Below are 9,485 nucleotides of genomic sequence, written 5' to 3' on the forward strand. Positions count from 1 at the left end.
ATACATTCAAGTTTATAATGTTTGCAGATGACACTTACTTAGGTTTGCTACAAGAATGAAATTCACCTTTTGTAGTCAGTAGGATCCATTTGTGTTCTATTTCTTTTACATTTCTTACATTCCTCTATTATTCAGCAGAAACCTACATTTTACCACACTAGAAGATACAGGACTTTTAGGTAATCATTTTGGGCTCAAGCCCTGTAACCCCCCCTCTGGCTCCATCTATGCTTTGTTGATATGATGAGTGCAGGACATTGCACTGTGAAATACCATTACAGATATATAATTGCACAACAAAGAGGATTTCTGCAAAATTTCAGAGATATTTACATGGGTTTCACATTTGAAATATGAATGCATTTGCTCTCTAAAAAGCCATACTATTTATTGTTTTTCCAGCCTATGAACAGCAACTTTCAATGCACTACACAGAGGCTACAATTATATACAAGCGTGCAATAATATCACTGCTACTTTTTTAAAAATTATAACTTTTTAAGTATTATTTACCAAATATTAAAACTCTTTATGTCAAAAACAATCAATTAATCACAGCAGATTTGTCTCATGCAAAATTAATACAAATGTACTCTGATGAAGATTTAGACAGAGCAGGTCCTGATTAAATTATAGGTATTGTGATGCATAGTATCATTTACAGAGAGCTTGGATTACACTGAACAAGGACTTGGCAACAGCAGAAATGTCGGAAAACTTCCTAAGGCAGAAATCTCCAGCAAACCCAGACTCACTGATGTGCAGCCATCTGCTATAAACAGATAACTTGTATTAAAATATTTAATTATCATGTACTTTTTGTGATTCTCAAAGTTGACTTGTGTTGTTTCAAGTGCAACGTTTGCTCTCTAATGAAAGCAGGTGAAGACAAACAGGAGGGATGCAGCCTAGATTTGACCTGTAAATTCTTCCTTGCTCCTGCAGCAGACTGCAGGCTGTGAGGCTTTCCTGCCTGCCCCATTACACCCAGAGGATCTCCTGTTTGATCCTGTGGGGAATCCGAGAGAGGCCAAAAAGACATCACCTGCATAAAAAAGCCGGACTCCTCATCATTTCAGGCTTTGCCCACATTTAAAGGATTAGGCATCCAGAGTCAGCAGAGGGTCACTGACAGAGAGTTTTCCTCTGGAGTGGAGGCGGGCAGCGGACAGGGGCGGGTGGGACGGGTCGGTGATGAGGGGCTAAACGAGAGGCTCAACCCCCTCTGGATAAACTTGCGTAGCAGACTGTTGAGACTTGCGAGATTAGGATGGAGCCAAGTCTGCTCGGCTGTGATCTGCAGGACGGGGCGTGCAGCGGCCTGGCTCAATGTCCACGTAACTGCTTCCCAGACAAAAAAAAGGGATTCTGACCCCCCTCTTTGTTGTTTAGATTGCGTTCTCTTTGGCCTGATCTGAAGAAGGAAAGAGAAAACGGCTTAAAATGATGGGCTTAAGGTTTTTGTGATGATGGTTTATGTACATGGTGTCACTGGGAGGGCAAAGCAGAGATTTTGTGGTGATATTTTCAAACCACACCGTTGTGTAAATCCTCCTGATTACATTTCAAAACCTTCTTTTTGTAATCTGATGTCAGTTCCCACAGAAGGAATCTCCAACTCAATTACATACAGTTATTATTCTTGCTTATCATGATGAAGATGGGAAATGATTATATGGTTTCAGGGGGAAAAGACATATAGGACATGAAAAACATCGATGGTATCTCTGCAGGAAACAGTATCTGTTTAAATATAATACCTTGTAATTATCTGACATTCACTAAATTATTTTGTGATATCACACTGGGTATAAAAACAGGCCCTTCCTACTGATTTCCAGTGTCCTTTTAGACGCATTTCCTTTTACAATGCAATATAAAAATTGTAAACTTGATGTCATGAGTTAGTAAAAGATTGCAGAAATAATTATTTATAATCCATTAAAGGTGTAAATAGCACAATCATGAAAACATGTACATATTTATGCATTAATAGCATAATAACAAAAAGAAATGCACACTCCCGTAATAATCTGTGCTGAAATAGAATAAAAGTAGGCTGCATGCAGCTGTGTCTCCTCTCTAAAATCAGCCTCCACATGTTTTCATTCTTCCTGCAATTTGTTTTGTCAAAAGGAAATATGATGACACTTCTTGTCATTTCTCTCATCATTAAGCATCTTTTTAATCCTGATCACAGACATGATTTGTTGCTCTAACTATTGCTTGTTATGCGCTTATTAAGCATTTCGTTTAAGACTCTATTTAGTTTCTAATCGACACGCGCACTCCGCGTTTGAAAAGCCCAAATGATCGACTTATCAGAATAAATCCCACGATTAGTCATGACTTAATCAGCCCGTTTAGATACTTTATATCATATTAGCCAGGCCAGTGATTTGCAAATGATTTTATACGCTTCCTGTTTAATGGCGCGAGAGAAATAAAGGGGCGATAATTCAATTTCACACCAATAGCTCGGGTAATTGAGATGTGTGTGATTGAATGTTGTAAATTTAAAAGACGCAGTTTTATCTAAGTTTCACAGAAGAGTGAACGGCAGGCCGGAAACTGATATCAGCGCTCACGTGCGCAAATTATTTTGATTTTAAAGTCACGCAGAGGTCAGAGAGAGGGAGAGTGATCCTATCTGACTCTGGGGTGTGTGAGTGTGTGTGGCTGATTCACTGAGGTGAAAAAAATCATAGACTGCTGTCTGAGAGAAAATCGCGACAAAACAATCCTGTAGACTAATAATTCATTTTAATGCACACATTTTGTTGATAGAATTTAGCCCATGATTTTCGTCAAAATAAGGCCTTACTTTTAAAGAGATTCTAATGGAGCTTAACAGCAACCACAAACCAGCAATACTATATTATTAGTATTATTATTATTATTATTATTACTAATGAAAGTAATATATAGGGCTGTCAAGATTTATAACATCAATCGTGATTAACTACGATCCACAATTAGTGCTCTACATTTTTGAATCACGATTAACTGCATGCTTGTGTCCCTTTCAACACACTTTGGTTCAGATACTATAACGTCTCCCTGCAGCCACAGTGATGTAAAATTACGTCTACCACTGCGCCAAAATGTCTCAGTTCACTTTTTAAAAAATCCCAGACAGCTCAGTAGACAAGCCAGAAGTCATCCGAGCCTTGTGTTATTGAACATTTACCTTTTTACTATTCCCTTATTTCCTTTTAAATCCATAACAAGTTCCTTTTTCCATGGTTGAGTTCATGTTGCAATCTTAATCTACCTTTTTAGCATGGCTGATCCAAACAGGAAGTCTACCTTTATTTTGAGACAGAAGAAGAATCCAAAATGACATCATTTCAAAAAGAAAAACAGTAGAATTTCAAGATGTGATAATAAAAAAGTGAGATTACGCATGATTAACGATAGAAAATCTGATTAAACGCGATTAAAATGTTTCATCTTTTGACAGCCCTGATAATATATATATATATATATATATATATATATTTTTTTTTTTTTTTTTTGTAAAATATGCATAGTCCAGTGTGATATATTGAGTAGTGCAGCCAATTATTTTTTGGCAATTTACAAGCTGAGTACATCGTGTTATAAAATGATCTATCATGTCTCCTATATGGGACTGAAATTAATTTATGTTTAAAAATAAAAAAAACATATTTTTCTCAATGATGCAGAAAAAACTTCGAAGCATGACGTCAATGATTTTATAAAACAGGGAGGCCTTTAATTATTATTATTTTAATCAAAATGCAATGTCTTAAAATAATCAACTATGCACAGATGTTCGTTTTGATGAATGAACTAGGCTTTGCATAGATTCAGTAGGCTATAAATGTGGTTTCAAACTGCGCATTAATATTTAAACACGCAGTGATTCGGTCACAGGTGGTTTCCAATTCAAATGGACAATTAGAGCCGCGAAACAGAGCCGCTTATTTGAAATTGGCCTGCATGAATTTTTTTTTTATTACTGTTATTATTTAAATCTCAATATCAGCTCCTGTGATAAGGCAGGCGGTTTCTGAAAAGACATACAATAAAATGTTCCTTTATATTTTTAGCTATAGGCTACTTCCGATTCAATCATCTGCATCACATCAGAAGAGAAAAGGTGCAGGAATTCCGATGGGCTACGTTGTTGCAGACAGACTCCAGATCACCGAGCATCACTTCTGAGTCAAGGCCAGGCAAATATTTCTCTATCGAGCCTCTCCTCCAACAATACAACCCCCCGCTGAGCTGGCGACACCGCTTTTCTTGTGTGAGGCGCGGAGGGTTTTTTATCATCACCGGGGGACACATTCATCGCGTCTGTCAGCCGGAGGAGAGGTGAGGGAGATGAATGAGGAATAAAGTTCACTAAGCGCCGCATCTGATTGACTTGGAGAGTTCATAATTCGAAAAAAACATTCAATCCTTCATCATCTGGTGTTCTTTCGTCGTCTTCCTTAGAGCCGCAGTGAGTTGTTAAGTCTCGAAGCTCCAGATAGATTTATCATGGTCACCCGGTACTGCGTGCACGTGCAGGGAGTCTGTTTCTCTGCGTGCTTCAGCTCAAGGAGACCGAGAGGCTCTTTGAGCTGCTCTGGCTTTACCAATGGCTTATTTACTCTAAAATGCGCTGTAGGCCTGAATTAATCAAAATTTCAAATCTTGCAATTATAATTTTGTTAATGTTCGATTGTTTATCAGAATGTTACTTTACTTGTTTGGGCTTAATTAACTTGATAAAATCAACGTTTGGACTACACTGAAAAAAAATCTGCGATAATTTGAATCGATTAGACCTGATAAATTACATCTTAAATTAGATTTATTATTATCCTGATGTTTATTGGTCTTTTTTGCTTTATTGGCACATATTCTCGCGATGGTCTTCGTTATTTCTGTAAATTGTGTACTCATGACACACCTGTAAGCCAAATCAAATCACCCTTTCATTTATTTTCAGTGCATCCTTAGAAAAAAACTCTACAGAGACTTCTCTGTGATTGTAGCCTTTATTATAATTAATAATATAATAATATAATAATCATGATTATGAAATGTTTGATGATGATGTTAATGAAATCAATAGGCTGATTTTTCTTTGTTGGTGTTAACTGAGGACAAACACGCCTTAGAAAACAAGGTGCTTACTGATGAACATGACTCACACCTGCCTAAGTGTCTGCACGCGGACATAAGAGAGAGCCGAACAGCTCATGAGGGCATCCTGAAGCTTAAATGACCGTGAGCCATTGTTACTTCTACTGGCAACAAAGTGGCGCGATCTGCCTGATTGGGCTAATTGCTCTGAAAGAGGAGACATTATGTATCATTATGGAGACTCTGGGCTTGACTGGCGCTGCCTTTTGCTTTCATCTCTTGCTGATGTGCAACATAAAGTCACTTTAGCATATCTAAAACACTACATTATTGAAGCAAACCATTAAGGAATTACTAGACTTTAAAAGTCTACCAGTATTAATTAAAACGGTGCGAGTATTTCATTAGGTTGTGGGAGTTTACTCACATGAGCCAGAGTCCCCAGATGAAAGTCATTGACTTGCAACAAGTGCAAATATTTAGCCTGCAAATGCCTTTTGACATCGACCCTCCCTTTTATGTCTTTACAGTCTAAACTGACAGAGCCCTGCATGAAAAGGGTTAAGACAACTTTTCTGAGAGGGCAACAATGGGCCTTTGTGTGGAGTCCCTGCCTCCTGACTGCGAATCAAAGCAGTTTATAAAGTGAAATAAAGGCCCGATGAGCCTTACAGTTGTTTTGTATCTCGGCTCAGCCCTCATTTGTTGCCTCGGGATTTGAATAAAAACGGTATGGTAATCTTCTTCTCCACGGTATATCAGTCTTCTTAAAGGCTGGTGTTTGGGATGCTAATTGTCTTGGACTTTTTCTAGTATCACTGTCCTTTCTTTTCACAAAGTGGAAACAGAAGATTTAGGCTGTTAAGATGTGCAGCCTATTAAAACCAGCTAGAAATGGGCTAATTAATAAATAAGGCTACTAAAACGTGAGACAGGAGTGAAGCAAGATAGCTAACCTGCTGTTTAAAAACTAACTAGCTATTCTACGATTTCAAATATTCCAATAAAAACAGTTGGCATTTAAAGGGGTTTTTAAAAAGCAATAATAGAGAGCATGCAGAAAGATTTAAACCTAGTCTCTGACCTGCGTGACTTGTGACAGTCAAACTTGATTTATGGCTTTCTGAACGAGTCACCAGGAAAAATTAGCACTCCATGCTGTTGTTGCTACACCTCATACCAAACAGGGCGCCCTAATGCGTCTCATGTGTGCCTATTTGTGTTTACGCAGACTCGTTTGACGAGTTGGAGGGTTGGAGATGGAGGAGGTAGAGGTGGAGGAAAAGGAGGAGGAGGAGGAGGACGGGTTAAGTGTTTGAGCCCCGAGCGGAGGGGACTTCAGACGGACGCGGGAGCCCGGAGACTCGGTGACTTCAAAGCTTTCACAGCCCGAGCCGCTCGTTCAAGGTTTAAGTGTTTCCAAACTCACAACCTCTGCAGCTGCTAGTAACACACACTTAACAGGATGTGATGCTGGGGAAACGATGCATTAAGACTCGTTTGTAAAGTTTTTATGAACCGAGTCGAAGCAGGTAGCCTAACTGCTCTGAAGTGCGACACAACAATTAGGAAACACCTGTGGCTGTAATTTGAATATGAATGCGTCACATGGAAGTTAGCGCTAGTTAGCATACCGGTTCTCCGGTGAAAAAGGGGCCTTTGTAGCTTTTTTCGGCTACTTTCCTTGACTGCACAGTTTATGTCACATTATGAAATGATGTGCCGTTAAACATAGCAAGTCATCGACCTTATCCTGTCATTTTCATCGCTCGTAGCAGGTGGACTCACATTAACAAATAGACCTACCTTAAAAGCAGAGTATCAGTGGGTAGGCTACTTTAAGACGTCCCACTCATAGGTAGGCCACGACATAAGTGCTTCAGCCACAGGTGTGATTATTTGGTCACTTCCTGAACATTTTTGTTTTGTTTTGTTTTTTCCCCTTGTTCATTTTTCTCAGAAGTGATGTGAATGTCATAAAAGCAGAGTAGGTTTTTGTTTAAATAAAACACTAGCTTAATACTAAAATTGACACAGTGTCAAAGCTATTGAGAGTAGTAACTGAATCAGTCTGATTTTTCAACCATTACAGCACACAGCACAACATTTAGGAAACACCTGCGGCTGCAGTTTAAATACGAAAGCGTCACACGGAAGTTAGCGCTAGCTTAGCCCACCTGTTGTCCAGAGAAGAAAGGGTCTTTATGGTTTTATTTCTGTAACTTTAATACAGTTTATAACATATGAAAGCAACAACTGCCAGTGACATATTTCTATTTTGAAATGATGTGCAATAAAAATATGCTTGTAGACTCGTCTATAGGCCTTGCAGCCTCACAAAATAGCCAATTAGTGACCTTATAATGCCATTTCTATCAGTCAACAAGTAGCAGGTGAACTCCCCATTTTACCAAATTGATTTTAGTTAAAGCCAGACTTGTGAGGGGTCCTAAAACAAATTATTTGCCTACTGTTGCCTAAGTAGCCCATAACTTTAATATAATTTGCTAGACTGTCAGCCACAAGTTTGATATATATAGGCTATATTTTTAGAGTGGGGTAGGTGCCAGACAGTGGCCTATTAACGGCATAGTGTAAACTATTTCCCCGGCAAAACTCTTGATGAGTGATATTGATGTCAGAGTAAGGCAGGTTGAGATTTTTGTTTAAATAAGTTTAGTTTATTTATTTGCACATGATAAAACAGATAAGAATTACAAAATAATTAAAGAAAGCATCGTGCAGGGGAGGTTAGAAGCCAAAAAGGCTTGCCAAGAAACCTCCCCCTGATATAACAGTAGTTAATCTAGGCAGCAATGCAGGTTAGCTGAGGAAAAACAAATAAAACACATTTACCGAAATAAACACAATATAAAAGCTCTCCATGAGCTGTAACTGAGTCCATTTGATTTCGCATTAAATAAGTGTGCAACACAACAATTACAAAGACGATTTATGCTTTATGTTACACCTTCCTTAAGCGATGGGATGGACTGTGAGGATTATTGTTTGATACCTCCATGTGTTTAACTCTCAGCACCTCCTCCGATGAGACCTGATGAGTATCTTGGGAAACGCATCGCACCAAGGAATCCCTTTGAGTAACCAGTGGGCGCTGACCTTTCCTCCTGAGGGCTTTTTACACCGACCGTAGCGCTCATTTGAATAGATGGAAATGGCGTGCGATCGGCTGAGAAAAAAAGGCAACTTTTTTTCAGGCTCAATGGCTCAGTGTCCCTGGGCTAGGGCGGGTAAAGAGAGGGAGGAGGCGGTGCTGCGATCTCGGTGCGGGTTCAACTCCTTCAATAGTCTCGAGCGCTTTGATCCGCGCGCTGCTGGCGCCTAAAAACAACATAACTTGTCTGCCCATTAAGGAGACTGACAAATCGTGACAGATTGTTTATGCTTGGTAATTAGCGACGCAGACGCTTTTTCTGAGAACTGACTACACGGCTAAAAACGTGATCTGAAGTCTTTAATTTGGGATCTGAACGCCTATTTCCAAAATTCAACTTTTGCAAAAAAGAGGAAATCCAACTTTAAGCGTGCAAAATGTCCCACCTTTTCTTTTTAGGTGCAAAACCAGGCCCAACATATAAAGAACTCCATATACGCTGTGGTAACAATAAAAAAAAAAATCAGCCTTTTACGCACAGCAGATAATGAAAAGCTACATAAGGCACAGCCAGGTAAATCAGTGACAGTCCTGGGTTCAATCTCTCCCAGGCTCCAAGCTGCCTGCTCCCCCTTCGTCCCCCACCTCACCCTTCAGACTCCACATCATTTTTGACTTTAATGGATGTAGTCAAAGGAGGGGAAGAAGTCCTCCCTCCTCCCCCCCAAAAGCTCGATAATTACCCCTAAATGACTGCAAAGGCCTGTGTGTTTCAATCTGATTAGAGCCCTGCAGCCATCAATAAACATAAAGTGGGGTGTTTAACTGTTGTGCAATATATTAAAGACTCACCTAAGCGGATTTAGCACATGGCCAAAGAGGGCCATGTATTGGGTATGCGTAAAGCATGTTTTGGTAAGAAATTATAACAGTTTTAAATGTTTTGAGAGATATTAAAAATACATGTCCTTATCACAAGCTTTAAATCCCACCAGTACTATGATTAAAAGGGGGACTGTAAGTTTGATGTTCATTAGAGTTGATTCATTGTTTATTATATTAAAGTCTATTAAAAGGCTGTTGTGTTTTTGTTTACCTGAAGTGGCTAAAAGAGAAAAGAGGAAACTATTGCAAACTTTCCCACTGTTTTTTCTGTCCTGGTGGGACGCGCCCACCTCGCCTCTGATTGGCCGCCTCCCTCTCCACGCCTGCCTTATTACAGCCCTGCACGCCAATCTGGTCACATAAACATGAGGATACCGTCACC

General features: G+C 39.4%; 1 long non-coding RNA gene across 1 annotated transcript; it reads right to left on the reverse strand.

Moving 5' to 3' along the window:
* Positions 1-358: 358 nt before the first annotated feature.
* On the reverse strand, positions 359-6,981 carry LOC121507210. The gene is made up of 2 exons (XR_005991707.1): positions 6,910-6,981; positions 359-1,414 (listed from the first exon to the last, which is right to left on the reverse strand). It is a non-coding gene; the product is annotated as an uncharacterized LOC121507210 (long non-coding RNA).
* Between the last annotated feature and the right edge of the window lie 2,504 nt (positions 6,982-9,485).

The sequence above is a fragment of the Cheilinus undulatus genome, linkage group 3 (genome assembly GCF_018320785.1).
Source record: "Cheilinus undulatus linkage group 3, ASM1832078v1, whole genome shotgun sequence".
NCBI lineage: Eukaryota > Metazoa > Chordata > Actinopteri > Labriformes > Labridae > Cheilinus > Cheilinus undulatus.